The sequence below is a fragment of the Dendrobates tinctorius genome, unplaced genomic scaffold, assembly GCF_039654945.1.
Source record: "Dendrobates tinctorius isolate UK_male_01 unplaced genomic scaffold, ASM3965494v1 ptg000107l, whole genome shotgun sequence".
Classification (NCBI taxonomy): Eukaryota; Metazoa; Chordata; class Amphibia; order Anura; family Dendrobatidae; genus Dendrobates; species Dendrobates tinctorius.
In genome coordinates this window covers 15,607,200-15,625,032 of record NW_027361775.1, presented here as the reverse complement: position 1 = coordinate 15,625,032, position 17,833 = coordinate 15,607,200, and the positions used below count along the sequence as shown (strand labels likewise).

The window sequence follows — 17,833 nt, the reverse complement described above, 5'->3', positions numbered from 1 at the left end:
ATGTGTGTACTGTGGCACTGTGCTGTGAGTATTGGTATATTATGTGTGTACTGTGGCACTGTGCTGTGAGTATTGGTATATTATGTGTGTACTGTGGCACTGTGCTGTGAGTATTGGTATATTATGTGTGTACTGTGGCACTGTGCTGTGAGTATTGGCATATTATGTGTGTACTGTGGCACTGTGCTGTGAGTATTGGCATATTATGTGTGTACTGTGGCACTGTGCTGTGAGTATTGGTATATTATGTGTGTACTGTGGCACTGTGCTGTGAGTATTGGCATATTATGTGTGTACTGTGGCACTGTGCTGTGAGTATTGGTATATTATGTGTGTACTGTGGCACTGTGCTGTGAGTATTGGCATATTATGTGTGTACTGTGGCACTGTGCTGTGAGTATTGGTATATTATGTGTGTACTGTGGCACTGTGCTGTGAGTATTGGTATATTATGTGTGTACTGTGGCACTGTGCTGTGAGTATTGGTATATTATGTGTGTACTGTGGCACTGTGCTGTGAGTATTGGTATATTATGTGTGTACTGTGGCACTGTGCTGTGAGTATTGGTATATTATGTGTGTACTGTGGCACTGTGCTGTGAGTATTGGTATATTATGTGTGTACTGTGGCACTGTGCTGTGAGTATTGGTATATTATGTGTGTACTGTGGCACTGTGCTGTGAGTATTGGTATATTATGTGTGTACTGTGGCACTGTGCTGTGAGTATTGGTATATTATGTGTGTACTGTGGCACTGTGCTGTGAGTATTGGCATATTATGTGTGTACTGTGGCACTGTGCTGTGAGTATTGGTATATTATGTGTGTACTGTGGCACTGTGCTGTGAGTATTGGTATATTATGTGTGTACTGTGGCACTGTGCTGTGAGTATTGGTATATTATGTGTGTACTGTGGCACTGTGCTGTGAGTATTGGTATATTATGTGTGTACTGTGGCACTGTGCTGTGAGTATTGGTATATTATGTGTGTACTGTGGCACTGTGCAGTGAGTATTGGTATATTATGTGTGTACTGTGGCACTGTGCTGTGAGTATTGGTATATTATGTTTGTACTGTGGCACTGTGCTGTGAGTATTGGCATATTATGTGTGTACTGTGGCACTGTGCAGTGAGTATTGGTATATTATGTTTGTACTGTGGCACTGTGCTGTGAGTATTGGCATATTATGTGTGTACTGTGGCACTGTGCAGTGAGTATTGGTATATTATGTGTGTACTGTGGCACTGTGCTGTGAGTATTGGTATATTATGTGTGTACTGTGGCACTGTGCTGTGAGTATTGGTATATTATGTGTGTACTGTGGCACTGTGCTGTGAGTATTGGTATATTATGTGTGTACTGTGGCACTGTGCTGTGAGTATTGGTATATTATTTGTGTACTGTGGCACTGTGCTGTGAGTATTGGCATATTATGTGTGTACTGTGGCACTGTGCTGTGGGTATTCGTATATTATGTGTGTACTGTGGCACTGTGCTGTGAGTATTGGCATATTATGTGTGTACTGTGGCACTGTGCTGTGGGTATTCGTATATTATGTGTGTACTGTGGCACTGTGCTGTGGGTATTCGTATATTATGTGTGTACTGTGGCACTGTGCTGTGGGTATTCGTATATTATGTGTGTACTGTGGCACTGTGCTGTGAGTATTGGCATATTATGTGTGTACTGTGGCACTGTGCTGTGAGTATTGGCATATTATGTGTGTACTGTGGCACTGTGCTGTGAGTATTGGTATATTATGTGTGTACTGTGGCACTGTGCTGTGGGTATTCGTATATTATGTGTGTACTGTGGCACTGTGCTGTGAGTATTGGTATATTATGTGTGTACTGTGGCACTGTGCTGTGAGTATTGGCATATTATGTGTGTACTGTGGCACTGTGCTGTGAGTATTGGCATATTATGTGTGTACTGTGGCACTGTGCTGTGAGTATTGGTATATTATGTGTGTACTGTGGCACTGTGCTGTGAGTATTGGCATATTATGTGTGTACTGTGGCACTGTGCTGTGAGTATTGGTATATTATGTGTGTACTGTGGCACTGTGCTGTGAGTATTGGCATATTATGTGTGTACTGTGGCACTGTGCTGTGAGTATTGGTATATTATGTGTGTACTGTGGCACTGTGCTGTGAGTATTGGTATATTATGTGTGTACTGTGGCACTGTGCTGTGAGTATTGGTATATTATGTGTGTACTGTGGCACTGTGCTGTGAGTATTGGTATATTATGTGTGTACTGTGGCACTGTGCTGTGAGTATTGGTATATTATGTGTGTACTGTGGCACTGTGCTGTGAGTATTGGTATATTATGTGTGTACTGTGGCACTGTGCTGTGAGTATTGGTATATTATGTGTGTACTGTGGCACTGTGCTGTGAGTATTGGTATATTATGTGTGTACTGTGGCACTGTGCTGTGAGTATTGGTATATTATGTGTGTACTGTGGCACTGTGCTGTGAGTATTGGCATATTATGTGTGTACTGTGGCACTGTGCTGTGAGTATTGGTATATTATGTGTGTACTGTGGCACTGTGCTGTGAGTATTGGTATATTATGTGTGTACTGTGGCACTGTGCTGTGAGTATTGGTATATTATGTGTGTACTGTGGCACTGTGCTGTGAGTATTGGTATATTATGTGTGTACTGTGGCACTGTGCTGTGAGTATTGGTATATTATGTGTGTACTGTGGCACTGTGCAGTGAGTATTGGTATATTATGTGTGTACTGTGGCACTGTGCTGTGAGTATTGGTATATTATGTTTGTACTGTGGCACTGTGCTGTGAGTATTGGCATATTATGTGTGTACTGTGGCACTGTGCAGTGAGTATTGGTATATTATGTTTGTACTGTGGCACTGTGCTGTGAGTATTGGCATATTATGTGTGTACTGTGGCACTGTGCAGTGAGTATTGGTATATTATGTGTGTACTGTGGCACTGTGCTGTGAGTATTGGTATATTATGTGTGTACTGTGGCACTGTGCTGTGAGTATTGGTATATTATGTGTGTACTGTGGCACTGTGCTGTGAGTATTGGTATATTATGTGTGTACTGTGGCACTGTGCTGTGAGTATTGGTATATTATTTGTGTACTGTGGCACTGTGCTGTGAGTATTGGCATATTATGTGTGTACTGTGGCACTGTGCTGTGGGTATTCGTATATTATGTGTGTACTGTGGCACTGTGCTGTGAGTATTGGCATATTATGTGTGTACTGTGGCACTGTGCTGTGAGTATTGGCATATTATGTGTGTACTGTGGCACTGTGCTGTGAGTATTGGTATATTATGTGTGTACTGTGGCACTGTGCTGTGGGTATTCGTATATTATGTGTGTACTGTGGCACTGTGCTGTGGGTATTCGTATATTATGTGTGTACTGTGGCACTGTGCTGTGAGTATTGGTATATTATGTGTGTACTGTGGCACTGTGCTGTGAGTATTGGTATATTATGTGTGTACTGTGGCACTGTGCTGTGAGTATTGGTATATTATTTGTGTACTGTGGCACTGTGCTGTGAGTATTGGCATATTATGTGTGTACTGTGGCACTGTGCTGTGGGTATTCGTATATTATGTGTGTACTGTGGCACTGTGCTGTGGGTATTCGTATATTATGTGTGTACTGTGGCACTGTGCTGTGAGTATTGGCATAAAAGGACGGTGTCCCGTGGGCATGGGGACATACTGATACATACATTATAGTGGACATAAATGAAGGATATTTAGTGTCAGGTCCATATTTTGTCATCTGCACACAGGAAGGGGCAGGGTATCCTGTGCTGGGTAGAACTTCACAGACTCCATGCAGAACAACACTATATTGTTCTCCGCATCCATTCTGTTGTTTTCGCAGCTCATCTGCTATGGATTCCCCTGCTGGGCAGGCATCATTGAATGCGCTCTTGTAACAGGCAGGCTGATTTGTGCTCTGGCATACGCCAGTCACTCAGCACTGGGTACACAGACCTGAGGCATGCCAGGATGTTACCATAGCACAGGAGCTCTGCCACTTCTATACAGAAGAGATTACGGGATCTGACAGGCCTCAGCCTGATATCACACGTGCCCAGGATACGTTCATTTCTGATGTCTGGAAATACATCAGGTAATTTTACATCTTGGATACTTTACATGTAGAGAGAATAAACAACATATGGCAACTGCAACGTCGTAACATTGCCTTGTTTACCGCCGGTTGTTACATAAATTAGCTCATCTACCTTTAATCTATGGCTTTACACATCCAAACATTTACATTGAACAGATTTCTGCCAAATCCAATCCGTTCCATATGTATGAGTTGGATTATTTCTGCATGGGTTTCTGCCACAGATCTGCAGTGTGAATATACCCTAATAGCATGACTTTTAGATGATCACGTATTGGCCATTGGATTTGCACTAAAGGTCATACGGATGGTGTATTCATTTTGTCAAACAATGCAAATCGCCCCGTGTATTGGCATTTTATTAGTTTAGGGCTGGGCTGGAGCGAGAGGCGCCGTGATGCTTTTCAATTCGTAGTGGAAGATTAACTAGAAATGCACATTTCAATGAAAAGCAGTCATTTCCATGGTAATGTGATGCCTCTTCACCGAGTGACACAGACTCTTCTTGCGGTAGCTGTCAGGGGGTGGGTTACCATGGAAACCGCGGAACATTGAAATGAACAATTTAAACTACGTTGTTAAAATTCTTGAGGATCCCGCTAAATAATTGATGCGTAGGTCCAGGTAGGGTGGAAACTGAACTTTTTTAGAGCTTTATGTCAGTAATGATCTTTTTTTAATATAGCTGGGATAAAAAAATATTATATAAGAAGATGAAAAGCTCGTCTCTTATTATCACCGTATATTGAATGTGTGCCAGGTTGTTATAATCTGTAGTACAGTTAGGTTCATATATATTTGGACAGAGACAACATTTTTCTAGTTTTGGTTCTAGACATTACCACAATGAATTTTAAACAGAACAATTCAGATGCAGTTGAAGTTCAGAGTATCAGCTTTCATTTGAGGGTATCCACATTAAAAATTGGATGAAAGGTTTAGGAGTTTCAGCTCCTTAACATGTGCCACCCTGTTTTTAAAGGGACCAAAAGTAATTGGACAATTGACTCCAAGGCTATTTCATGGACAGGTGTGGGCAATCCCTTCATTATGTCATTCTCAATTAAGCAGATAAAAGGCCTGGAGTTGATTTGAGGTGTGGTGCTTGCAATTGGAAGGTTTTGCTGTGAAGGAAACATGGCGGTCAAAGGAGCTCTCCATGCAGGTGAAACAAGCCATCCTTAAGCTGCAAAAACAGAAAAAACCCATCCAAGAAATTGCTACAACATTAGGAGTGGCAAAATCTACAGTTTGGTACATCCTGAGAAAGAAAGAAAGCACTAGTGAACTCATCAATGCAAAAAGACCTCGGCGTCCATGGAAGACAACAGTGGTGGATGATCGCAGAATAATCTCCATGGTGAAGAGAAACCCCTTCACAACAGCCAACCAAGTGAACAACACTCTCCAGGAGGTAGGCGTATCAATATCCAAATCTACCATAAAGAGAAGACTGCATGAAAGTAAATACAGAGGGTTCACTGCATGGTGCAAGCCACTCATAAGCATCAAGAATAAAAAGGCTAGACTGGACTTTGCTAAAAAACATCTAAAAAAGCCAGCACAGTTCTGGAAGAACATTCTTTGGACAGATGAAACCAAGATTAGCCTCTACCAGAATGATGGAAAGCGAAAAGTTTGGTGAAGGCGTGGTACAGCTCATGATCTAAAGCATACCACATCATCTGTAAAACACGGGGGAGGCAGTGTGATGGCTTGGGCATGCATGGCTGCCAGTGGCACTGGGTCACTATTGTTTATTGATGATGTGACACAGGACAGAAGCAGCCGAATGAATTCTGAGGTATTCAGAGCCATACTGTGTGCTCAGATCCAGCCAAATGCAGCCAAACTGTCGTCGTTTCATACTACAGATGGACAATGAGCCAAAACAGAAAGTCAAAGCAACCAAGGAGTTTATTAAAGCAAAGAAGTGGAATATTCTTGAATGGCCAAGTCAGTCACCTGATCTCGAATATAGAAACTTGGCACACACAGTATGTATGATTTCCAGTGAAAAAATGATTTTTAATATACAGTACATACAGTATAGACGTTTCGGTCACATTGACCATCACAGTACTGCAAAAAATAATAATTGAAATAATCAAAATAACAGAAGTATATACAATAATCAGAGTATCTGGGACACAAAGAAGGTTGCAGATGATGTCCGTAACATATCAGACATTAGTAGCACATACATGATTATATTTCAAAAAAGAGCATTTTTGCCCAAAAACCAAGATAATAATACCAATTTGATGAATCATTCATTAAATGCAGGGGTATGATTTTTTTTTTCACTGGAAATCATACATACTGTGTGTGCCAAGTTTCTATATTCATATGATTACGGACTAGGATCCTACTTGTTGCACCACCACTTTATAGCTGTGCTAAACGGTTTTGTGTTATAAAGTCACCTGATCTCAACCCAATTGAGCATGCATTTCACTTGTTAAAGACTAAAGTTCAGACAGAAAGGCCCACAAACAAACAGCAACTGAAAACCACCGCAGTGAAGACCTGGCATAGCATCAAAAAGGAGGAAACACAGCAACTGGTGATGTCCATGAGTTCAAGACTTCAGGCAGTCATTGCCAACAAAGGGTTTTCAACCAAGTGCTAGAAATGAACATTTTATTTACAATTATTTAATCTGTCCAATTACTTTTGGTCCCTTTAAAAACAGGGTGGCACATGTTAAGGAGCTGAAACTCCTAAACCCTTCATCCAATTTTAAGGTGGATACCCTCAAATGAAAGCTAAAAGTCTGAATTTCAGCTGCATCTGAATTGTTTTGTTTAAAATTCATTGTGGTAATGTCTAGAACCAAAATTAGAAAAATTGTCTCTGTCCAAATATATATGGACCTAACTGTATATTGCGATGTTTAATGGCCCATATACAGTGGCCAACGTCAGGTCAGTAACGTGCACGGATCAAGTATATTTGAGGCGTTCAGCACCTGTATATTGGCCTGGTCACTCAGCGCGATGATGGGGAGAGAATGATTGCTAACATAACCTTATGACCCATATGCAGAACATGTTATTAGCGGCACACTAACAAGGGGTGATGTGCTGCCAATAATGATGATTTCTTGGCATAAGGTAGCTGGAACACTGCGAGAAAAACTAGGGGCTCATTTACATTGCCCGCTCTGTGGCTGAAAACGACGGCGAATTGGCTACATGTTTGCCGGTCAGCTGTCGTTTCGATGCACACTGAATGATCACTCATAGATGGCTCACTGCGCATGGGCTATCATGCTTCTCGGCAGCACAGGTCCACTTAACACAGGGCCATGTGCTGCCGAAAATGGTGTTTTTTTTATGCAAGCTCAAAAATAATCAAATGTCGACATCCTGCCAATTATCAGGAAACATTAGTTTCTCAGAACTCTTGTTCACAATAGTCGGGCAGTGTAAATGCAGGTGAGCGCTGTCTTTTGTTTTTTAATACATCAACACATTTTTTTTTTTAAAGCATTTTGTATGTTGGATAACAACTTTAACTCCTTTACTTTTTATCGGCACAAAGAAAGCGAACAAATGATCCTAAACGTACTACAGTCAGTCTGTGGAAACAAGGATGCATGTATTTCTATGCAGCCGCAGACTCCGGTCCCGAGTGCCGGCGGCAGTGCCGGGTATTGATGCGAGAGACTCACGCAAGTTTCTTGCATTGCTCTCGCAAGTGTGACCCCGGCCTACAGCTGACACTTCATGCAAGCTGAGTTCATTCATCTGAGAAGGATGAGTTATCTTATTTTCAGTATTTCCTTCCTATTGCGCAGGTGATTGAATTATTACTAAGGCATCAGAAACTGCCACAGGTTCACTGCGCAATTCCACCTGTGCAATATTGAGGAAATCCTGAAAATGTGATGTGTTGGGGGCCGTTAGGATTGGAGTTTGGGAAAAACTGGTCTAGAAGAACTGATGCAATCATCCATTCACATATTTTGGATTTGACAAAGATTTTGGGGCGGTTTCTGTGTGTTGAAATCCAAGGAAAGTCTGCATACCATGCATATGATTGGTCATCCTGACAGTCCACTCATATGCAAATATCGGTTCATGAAATACTTCTGCAAATGTGTTTGACAAGTGTGACCAGCTTTTTACTATTGAGGCTGCCTATGCGGCATCAATAGTAAAAGATAGAATGTTAAAATGCTAAAAAAAATAAAAAAAATCAGGGTATATTTACCTTCCGGCGTCCCGCGCTTCATTCCCGGGCCACAGCGTTCCCAGTAATGCCTTGCGAGACCTGTGATGACGTAGCCTCGCGTTGCTATAGCGATCTCGCGAGACCACGTCATCACTGGACCTTGCCGCAAGGCATTACTGGGAACGCTGTGGCCCGGGAATGCAGCGCGGACGGCGGAAGGTAAATATACCCTGATTTTTTTATTTTTAATTCTTTTTTTACAGGGGTATGGTACCCAGGGCCTGGAGGACAGTCTCCTCTCCTCCACACCGTGGGTACCAATCGCACATGAGACGCTTAACTTCCCGCATGGTGGGCATAGCCACATGCGGGAAGTAAGCGATTCTCATGCATTCCTATGGGTGCGGAATCGCGGCAATTCTTTGCGATTCTGCACAAAAGAATGAGCATGCTGCGATTTTTTTCCGCGATGCGATTCCGCAGCGGAAAAAAGTGCAGCATTAGCACAGCATGTGCGGAATGCCATAGGAATGCATGGGGGGCGTTCTGTACACGATTTTTAAACATTTTCGCAGCGTTTTCACACCGAAAATTGCGGCACAAACGCTTAAAAATCGCTACGTGGGCACACAGCCTTACAGCAAATTTTAGGATTTTTCAAAAAGCCTTAAATGATGAATCAAGTGGAAAAATCTGTTAGGCCACATTCACATGTTCAGTATTTGGTCAGTATTTTACATCAGTATCTGTTAGCCAGAACCACCAACAATCAGAGGAAAAGTGTAGGAACACGTCACCACTTCTGGATTTATCACCCACTCCTGGTTTTGGCTTACAAATACTGAGGTAAAATACTGACCAAATACTGGATGCAAATACATATAAAATAGATTACAAAACGGCCCAAATTAAATGAAGAATTAGATTCAAATGGATAACGGGCAAACAATCAATCAGACAAACTAGACAAATAGCAGGCGTACATGTAATAATGAATTGAGCCGGAATGTCTTAAATTGAACATTGAAACTGAAACACCAGTAAGGAAAATGTGTTGAATTATGGGAATCACAGGATGGATAGACATGCTAAAATCTTCCATACATCTCAATTTATGAGCATCACACTCAGAAATGCACACGCTTACACACCTTGGAATGCTATCAATGAAGTTATTAATGACTGTGGGAGAAATGTTCAAGCTGAATGTTCTTAAAATAGAAATCATCAAGATCTGCTGCTGTCAACCTCTTTTGCAATTGCTGATCAATGACATTCCAGATGAGATCGATGGCAGACGAGACCAGTGACGCTGCAGGCCACGGTAGTATGTTTAGGGCTACGTTCCCATGATGAGCTTTTTTTACGTTTTTGACACTGGATATTTTAGCTGTGTCAAAAACGCATTGTCTTATAGTTCCAGCAAAGTTGGAATTTAAAGAAATTTCATGTCCAATGCCTACTTTGCATTTTTTTTAACTCAACGTAAACTGATCTGTAGTGCGTGTTTCAAATCTGCAGCATGTCATTTTCTTTTGCGGGTAGGCTGAGTTTTCTGTACAGTCTTTTCCCTAGACTTGCGGAAAATCTGCAGGTAAAAAATGCATGTGTTCTCGGTGTGGAAACACATCAAAAACTCATGAGACAGTTTCACGTTCCATAGCAAAGGCTTCTACGTGGCATTGCCTACATTGTCTCCAGTCCAATCTCGGGCTGTCATTGCACGTAAGGCAAAGCAGGAATCATCGATAAAAGGAAAGACATCATTCCAGCCTCCATTGCTGTTTTGCTCTGAACCATGGTAGCTTTTAAGAGCTGTGTCGTGAAGTTAATGGAACACCTGTAGCTGGATGTCTGGTCCAATGCCATGCAAACGCCTTCTGATGATTTGTGCAACCACTGTTTGATGACTTAGGCTTAGTATGAGTCAGCTTATTTCACTTGCAGTACTGAATGGATCACTATGCGCTATCTTTTGAATCTGACAAATCCACATGGACAACGCCATGAAGAGGCCTTCATGAGGGAACATCACACCAGTCATACTCCTGTGAATATGGTGTAGGAGGTGAAATAATGGGTTGCCGGACACCTCTACTTTCATTCCAGATACACCAACAGCTCAGTGTTACATTAATTTTGTCATGGAACCAGTGGTATGTCCGTTACTATATAATGTTCCAAGAGTAATTTTTCAATGCACCAACATCAGGTTGCGTGTCGCTGTAAGGAGCATGCATGGCCTAAACATGCTATCATGGACTATTTCGTCTCGTGACTTGTCTTCTATTGAGCACATCCCAGACGTCATTGTCCACAGTTGTAAAAGGAGCTGCCAGCAGCGGATCTTGAATAATTTGTGTGCCCATGTGCATTTATAATAGCAGAACATTCCTCATGGTAATTGAACATTCAATACAAATTGAATGTCCCATATTATTATCTGGGGTCTCTCCACAACCTCGAAAATAATAAACGTAGGAGGTAAAAAAAAAAATAAAAAGAATGCCTCACTGCTCGGCCCTCCTGTTGCCCACATTTTGTTCCTCTGTGTCTCTTCTTTTTGCTTTCTCTTGTCGGGTCACAGCATATTTTTTGACTTTCTTCATCCTAGGCCTGGACTTCTGGAACAAATAGGTATCTGAAGTTCCCTGGGCGTTATGCCTTGGCAGCGAATTTGTCACTTCACGATGTTATGACATGCTTCACCAGAGGCCGAGATAGTGCCTTGAGAGGGCATGGCCAAACAGGCTGAAGTAGATGCATGTCACAGAGGAAGTCCAAAACAAGAAGCGCGAAGGACCAGACGGCAGGTTGCCAGGGCTGCAGGATAGGTGAGCGTGAGGTGATTTTTTTTTTTTTAACCTTTTGCCGACCCTCTAAGGTTCAGCAAAATGCAGGCCTGCTAGACTATATTCTGCTCAATTTGGAAACGGCGAATTGTAAAAAAATATTTATTTTGGAGAATTTGATTTTTTTTACATTTTTAGTATAGTTCAGTTTCTCTTTAATAAATTCAGTTATCTCTAATCAGCACACACATGTCTAAATATGTATGTATATATTTATATATGTGTGTGCTCAACACTGAGAAAGATTCCTAAGAACAGCTAATTAGGGGAAATTACAATTGTGTGTTACTTTATGATATAACAATAGGTTTCCTCGAGCAGAAAGCTGTGAGATCTCTCTACTTACAATGGCATTTATAAAAATGATTATCGAGACAGTTTATCACTAAGTGAAATAAATATAAGTCTCGCCTTCACTCAGCTGGAACAATTTCTGAGTTCAGCTATAGATTATAGTGTTCGGCCTGGCAATCTCCATGCAGGGAAGGTCTGATTCACACTTGTTTAAATGTGTAATGTGATCCATGGCGCCAACGGCTTTACTTACGTAAACTAGAAGCTCCACTTAATTTTCCGGATAAAACTCTTACACTGTATAAAATACCAGTCTGAATACTCAATGACAGCAGGCATCAGGGGCTGCGATTTCTACATTAAAGGAACACTTAGACGTTCTTTCTTCTGAGTTCAATGTGCCGCCAACTGCTGGTAAAGCTGGTAATTTCCAGCAAATATACGTATAGCCGAGAGAACGGGAGAGATGTTGTGTGTGGGGCGGACATACTCTACGGAGTCTCAAGAATAAGCTAATGGATATCCTGGCCTCAGTAACCCTGCAACCATCAAAACTACAGATGAAGCCTTTCTTAAGCCAACACATAAGGATATCAGGATGCAGAAAGTTAACTCTTTATCACTTTACATAACAAAGGCCACTGAATTTGTACAGTTAGGTGTTGAGTTACTTTTGTACTGATATTTCTTTCTTCAATGGGATCTTTGTCATTGTAGGAATGGCTACATCTGTTTTAAAAGTCAAGCCGCTTTTCTCTAGGGAAGTCTTCACCATCACTGCTTGTGATTTCTTAGTACTCCATGAGATATACAGTATTTAAAGGGGTGGATCGAAAGTACCGTAATATTGACTTTAATCCTAAATGTCAATCTATTGATAGTCTTTCTATTAAAAATTATTAAAATATTATTACTAATGTAAACATCTAATAGCTTTTATATTATGCTTTAATTAAAAAGTCCCTGCTACTCCCTTTCTATTCTATGTCACTTCTTGTTTTTTTTTTAATTCTTGCATCTACTTCTGCTTTGATGATGCTTTATTTAAGAATCCCTAGTGCATTCTGGGATACTCAAATCATCATGGAGTAGAGGCTATGGCCACTGCTGTAGCCTCTGTCCCCACCCTGAAACGAATCCTCATCAGTGTTATCCATTTCATTGTGCACTAACAGTGCGCTCTCTTGCCAGCTTGTCACTTCTCAACAGAGCTTGCGATGGAGTGCACTGTCACTGTGCATTGAAAGTAATATTGCACAATGACAAGGGACATACATCTTAAGTCAAGCCCCTGAAATGGACATCACTGATGACTCCTCATTTCAGGGTGGTGACATGGATTATGGCAGTGACTGTAGCCTCTGCCTCCTCATGACAACCCATTTGAGTATGCCAGTTTGCACTGTTGATTCTCAAACAAAACATCATTAAAATGGAAGTAGGTAAAAAAAAAATAAAGCTGTTAGATTAGAGAGGGTAGGGTAGGGACTTTTTAATTAAAGTACAATAGAAAAAGAAAGATGATTAATTTCTTTTTGTGTCAAGATCTAATCTATAGGGGCGCAGTGGTAAACTTTGTACTCGGTCCTTACTTGAACACTTTCTTACTAACTTGTCATTGACATTTTGTCTGTAAAAGTTGTTTTATGGGATTAGAGTGCCAGAATTATTTGTCTCACTAATGTCAGACTGATCTCATTGAGTGACTGATGATACAATAGTGTAGTTAATTGCGCGTGCCCCTCTGTGCATAATTGTGTCACAGAAGGGGTGTTGCTTGTGCCAAATGTCTGGGGCCCGGTATACTGGCTCTCTTGCGAGAACCACTTTGAACCCTATCTGCATCAACGCAAGGCCAGTATGTTTAGATCCTATGTTAGGGCAGAATGCTTTGGGCTCCTTGCCCTACCACTCTCTGGCTTGTAGGTCACAAGTTGCCATAGGTCTATAGCCTACAATTGATTAGTGTCCTATTTTTGCTGCTTGAGTTTGCTCTTGAGTCTTGAGTGCAGGGCAGAGGCAGAAGAGGTGTTGAGGTGTTGATACAGGACCAGGTTAGATGAGTATATACTTTATTTTTGTGAGAGATGCAGCACCACAGGAAATTACATAATTACATTACATTATTACATAAGGGAACACATTGGTGATTTTTTTTTATTATGGAGACATTTTCATTGTGTATGTGTCTTTTATTATGGATATATATATATATATATATATATATATATATATATATATAAAATAAAAAAATAGGCAGCACTCCAAATTAAATGTGAAAAAAGTGGATACTTTACTGATCCTCAGGTGGCGACGTTTCAACGGTGACCCATCTTTATCAAGCTTGATAAAGACGGGTCACCGTTGAAACGTCGCCACTTGAAGATCAGTAAAGTATCCACTTTTTTCACATTTAATTTGGAGTGCTGCCTATTTTTTTTTATTTTATTAATTTGGCTGTCTGGACACTGCTGAATAGGTTTTGCACCAATTGTATAATTTTGGTAGTGCTGCCCCTTTTATATATATATATACACTCACTGGCCACTTTATTAGGTACACCATGCTAGTAACGGGTTGGACCCCCTTTTGCCTTCAGAACTGCCTCAATTCTTCGTGGCAGAGATTCAACAAGGTGCTGGAAGCATTCCTCAGAGATTTTGGACCATATTGACATGATGGCATCACACAGTTGGCGCAGATTTGTCGGCTGCACATCCCTGATGCGAATCTCCCGTTCCACCACATCCCAAAGATGCTCTATTGGATTGAGATCTGGTGACTGAGGAGGCCATTTGAGTACAGTGAACTCATTGTCATGTTCAAGAAACCAATCTGAGATGATTCGAGCTTTATGACATGGCGCATTATCCTGCTGAAAGTAGCCATCAGATGTTGGGTACATTGTGGTCATAAAGGGATGGACATGGTCAGCAACAATACTCAGGTAGGCTGTGGCGTTGCAACGATGCTCAATTGGTACCAAGGGGCCCAAAGAGTGCCCAGAAAAAATTCCCCACACCATGACACCACCACCACCAGCCTGAACCGTTGATACAAGGCAGGATGGATCCATGCTTTCATGTTGTTTACGCCAAATTCTGACCCTACCATCCGAATGTCGCAGCAGAAATCGAGACTCATCAGACCAGGCAACGTTTTTCCAATCTTCTACTGTCCAATTTCGATGAGCTTGTGCAAATTGTAGCCTCAGTTTCCTGTTCTTAGCTGAGAGGAGTGGTACCCGGTGTGGTCTTCTGGTGCTGTAGCCCATCTGCCTCAAAGTTCGACGCACTGTGCGTTCAGAGATGCTCTTCTGCCTACCTTGGTTGTAACGGGTGGCAATTTGAGTCACTGTTGCCTTTCTATCAGCTCGAACCAGTCTGCCCATTCTCCTCTGACCTCTGGCATCAACATGGCATTTCCGGCCACAGAACTGCCGCTCACTGGATTTTTTTTCTTTTTCGGACCATTCTCTGTAAACCCTAGAGATGGTTGTGCGTGAAAATCCCAGTAGATCAGCAGTTTCTGAAATACTCAGACCAGCCCTTCTGGCACCAACAATCATGCCACGTTCAAAGGCACTCAAATCACCTTTCTTCCCCATACTGATGCTCGGTTTGAACTGCAGGAGATTGTCTTGACCATGTCTACATGCCTAAATGCACTGAGTTGCCGCCATGTGATTGGCTGATTAGAAATTAAGTCTTAACACACAGTTGGACAGGTGTACCTAATAAAGTGGCCAGTGAGTGTATATATATATATATATATATATATATATATATGCAGTATATACACTGTGTATATGTGTGTGTATATATATATATATATATATATATATATATATATATATATATATATATATATGGCACTTTTTTCCCAGTAATGCAGTTTCAATGTTCTAGAGTAATCATTCTTGGTAAATGATGGTGCAACCTTGATCAAGTTATAGCTGTAGCTGTATTGTATGATAAAATGAAATTATATACATAATAGTTAAAGGGAAACTGTCTGCTTGAAAATGCAGTGCAATCCTCTAGCACAAGGTTCCCCAACTCCAGTCTTCAAGGCCCACCAACAGGTCATGTTTTCAGGATTTCCCTTGTATTGTACAGGTGACGCAATTATCACCTTGGCAATACTAAGGCAATCCTGAAAACATGACCTGTTGGTGGGCCTTGAAGACTGGAGTTGGGGAACCCTGCTCTAGCAGCATGTTATAAAGCAGGAGGAGAAGGACAGATTGGTATATCTTTTTGCGGGGAAAAAAAAATTCAGCATTACTTGCATTTTATGCAATAAAATCCCTGCTTTTTCTTTGAACCCAGGTCCAGTAGGTGGTCCTAGTCAGTGGTTGACAGGTTTTGCAGTGTATGTGTGCATACAGAGATAGTTGTCATTCACTGATTAAAACTGCCTACTAGACCTGAGTGCACAGATAGAGCAGGGATTAATAAACACAAGTTCTGCCATAAAAGTGTATATCAATCTATCTGTTCAGCTCCTCGTGCTCTATACCATCCTGCTGTCAGATCGCACTGCATTTCTGAGCTGACAGGTGCACAGAATGTCATGGGCCTAACTTCAAGTGCCCTTCCATTTCCAGTAGTGAAACCACAAAAATAAGGGAGGCTTCTTGTCTACATATTGCCTTTCTCTTTTCCAACTCAGGAAAACTCCAACTTGCCATAAATAAAAACAAACACATAGCATTGCAATAAAAAAACAAGAAAATTGTTCCGTACAGACATGCACAAACTTAGGCCCAAAGGATAGTCTCAATACAGACATGCACAAATTTAGACCTAAAGAATAGTTTCCGTACAGACATGCACAAACTTACCCCTAAAGAATAGTCTCAGTACAGACATGCACAAACTTACCCCTAAAGAATAGTCTCATTGCAGACATGCACATACTTACCCCTAAAGAATAGTCTCATTGCAGACATGCACAAACGTAAGCACAAAGAATAGTCTCAGTACAGACATGCACAAACTTAGGCTTAAAGAATAGTCTCGGTACAGTGTAAGGTAGCGCTTATTATTCAGATAGCGGACACTCGCTTGGCAGCCAATAAATCAATAACTCCAACAGTCCATGCGGTTTATTATGCATCATAAACCGCAAACAGCAACAGAAAGTTCATATAAACAGCATAGCGTCCATGACAGAGCTTCACTCTGCTTATCCTGTGGTCACACAGGTTGTGCAATGTCCAGTACACAGGCTCTTTAGTCTCAGAGTTATATCCTCTGTCCGGGTTTACCTCATGGCTGCTTCTCAGTGCAGACATTCATTCCCTCCAGGGAACACTCAGACGCTTGCAGCTATTACTCACAGCATTCACGTGCTGTCAGGCAGGAAGCCCCATCTCCCAGCGGGACCTTCCACAACCGACCAACCGGGTCCCAGCATTCACCCATGTGACCTACCCTGGCCACCTTATATGGTCCGTAGCCACGCCCACCGGGTCACATGGCAATGACCTCATCACAGGTCCTACAAGCATTCATACATTCTTTAGTATGGTGTTCTAGACACACCCCTGGGTGGATTTGTAGGTAGCTCTCATTAACACATTGGCACAAAAGATCAGCTCTGCTGATCAGCACATAATCATGCCTTCGTCCCAAGGCCACCCATCTTGAGATACATTACGATCATTCAGCATCCTACTCCTATCAGGACACTGGAAATGCTTATACGCCAGTCCTGGTCAACCACACAGCGCCCCCTAGCGGAAACAGTGGTCACTACACCACAACACACATGCACAAACTTAGGCACAAAGAATAGTCTCAGTACAGACATGCACACACTTACCCCTAAATAATAGTCTCAATGCAGACGTGCACAAACTTAGGCACAAAGAATAGTCTCAGTACAGACATACACCCACTTACCTCTAAAGAATAGTCTCAGTACAGACATACACCCACTTACCTCTAAAGAATAGTCTCAGTACAGACATACACCCACTTACCTCTAAAGAATAGTCTCAATACAGACATGCACAAACTTAAGGCCCCCTCTGACATAGCGAGATCGCTGAAGCGTCACCGATTTTGTGACGCAACAGCGACCTCGCCAGCGATCGCGTTACGTGTGACACTTAGCAGCGACCAGCTGCCCCGCTGCGATGTCGCTGATCATGCTCGAATGTCCTGGGCCATTTTTTGATCGTTAGCGTCCCGCTGGCCATCGCGCATCGCTGTGTTTGACGCCGATGAGCGACCTCGTTAGCGACTGAGAAATCACGGACCGCAGGCGGGAGTTGTCAAAATCGCTGCTGTGTGACAAGGTCCCAACGACCGCCGAGATCATTATACGGATCCTCACTAGGTTGTATCGTTTTCGG

General features: G+C 41.9%; 1 protein-coding gene across 4 annotated transcripts in view; it reads left to right on the top strand.

Moving 5' to 3' along the window:
• The window catches only part of KBTBD11 (kelch repeat and BTB domain containing 11), a 74,136-nt gene that overhangs the window by 26,160 nt on the left and 30,143 nt on the right, over positions 1-17,833 (top strand). Inside the window, exons 1-2 of one of the 4 annotated variants that reach the window (XM_073589186.1) lie at positions 3,878-4,141; positions 10,938-11,157. The exons of 1 other annotated variant lie outside the window; for it this stretch is intronic. The gene's annotated coding sequence lies outside the window, so the exon portion shown is untranslated. Of the gene's footprint in view, positions 1-3,877; positions 4,142-10,937; positions 11,158-17,833 lie in introns of those variants that run through there. 2 more of the 4 variants (XM_073589185.1, XM_073589187.1) reach the window with 2 other exon arrangements.